The following is a 1,306-nucleotide window of genomic DNA, read 5'->3' as shown; positions in this document are numbered from 1 at the left end:
ACCCACTTGTCCCTCCAAGTTTCTAATGGAGGACCTTGTTTCAGTCATGAAACTTTGAGTGGTTTTAATTAGATCAGAGACAATGGTTGCTAAGTCAGAGGTGTTCTACTTAGAACTCTCTGTCTGTTGCTGAGAAGATGATGGAAAAGGCTTGCTATTGCTAAACCTGTTTCTTCCACCATTATTGTTGTTGAAACCTTGTTGAGGTCTCTGTTGATCCGTCCATGAGAGATTTGGATGATTTCTCCATGAAGGATTATAGGTGTTTCTATAGGGTTCTCCCATGTAATTCACCTCTTCCATTAATGGGTTCTCAGGATCATAAGCTTCTTCTTCAGATGAAGCATCCTTAGTACTGCCTGGTGCAGCTTGCATTCCAGACAGACTTTGAAAAATCATATTGACTTGTTGAGTCAATATTTTATTCTGAACCAATATGGCATTCAGAGTATCAATCTCAAGAACTCCTTTCTTCTGATTCGTCCCATTGTTCACAGGATTCCTTTCAGAAGTGTACATGAATTGGTTATTTGCAACCATTTCAATGCGTTCTTGAGCTTCTGCAGGTGTCTTCTTCAGATGAAGAGATCCTCCAGCAGAGCTATCCAATGACATCTTGGACAGTTCAGACAGACCATCATAGAAGATACCTATAATGCTCCGTTCAAAAAGCATGTCAGAGGGACACTTTCTGATCAATTGTTTGTATCTTTCCCAAGCTTCATAGAGGGATTCACCTTCCTTCTGTCTGAAGGTTTGGAATTTCACTCTAAGCTTACTCAATTTTTGAGGTGGAAAGAACTTTGCCAAGAAGGCATTGACTAGCTTTTCCCAAGAGTTCAGGCTTTCTTTAGATCGTGAGTCCAACCATATCCGAGCTCTATCTCTTACAGCAAAAGGGAATAGCATAAGTCTGTAGACCTCAGGGTCAACCTCATTGGTCTTAACAGTGTCACAGATTTGCAAGAATTCAGCTAAAAACTGATGAGGATCTTCCAATGAAAGTCCATGGAACTTGCAATTCTGTTGCATTAGAGAAACTAATTGAGGCTTAAGCTCAAAGTTATTTGCTCCAATGGCAGGGATAGAGATGCTTCTCCCATATAAGTCGGGTGTAGGTGCAATGAAGTCACCCAGCACCTTCCTTGCATTGTTGGCATTGTTGTTGTTTTCGGCTGCCATGTCTTCTTCTTTGAAGAATTCTGCTAGGTCCTCTACAGAGAGTTATGCTTTACCTTCTCTTAGCTTTCGCTTCAAGGTCCTTTCAGGTTCAGGGTCAGCCTCAACAAGAATGCTTTTGTCTTTG

The 1,306-nt window shown here is 41.2% G+C and overlaps 1 non-coding gene across 1 annotated transcript; it reads left to right on the top strand.

The window, feature by feature from the left end:
* The first annotated feature begins 669 nt into the window (after positions 1-669).
* On the top strand, positions 670-777 carry LOC127743999 (small nucleolar RNA R71). The gene has a single exon (XR_008005210.1). It is a non-coding gene; the product is annotated as a small nucleolar RNA R71 (small nucleolar RNA).
* Positions 778-1,306: the final 529 nt, after the last annotated feature.

This window comes from Arachis duranensis, unplaced genomic scaffold, assembly GCF_000817695.3.
Source record: "Arachis duranensis cultivar V14167 unplaced genomic scaffold, aradu.V14167.gnm2.J7QH unplaced_Scaffold_174926, whole genome shotgun sequence".
NCBI lineage: Eukaryota > Viridiplantae > Streptophyta > Magnoliopsida > Fabales > Fabaceae > Arachis > Arachis duranensis.
The sequence above is the reverse complement of the archived record's forward strand: the minus strand, read 5'-3'. Positions and strand labels throughout refer to the sequence as shown.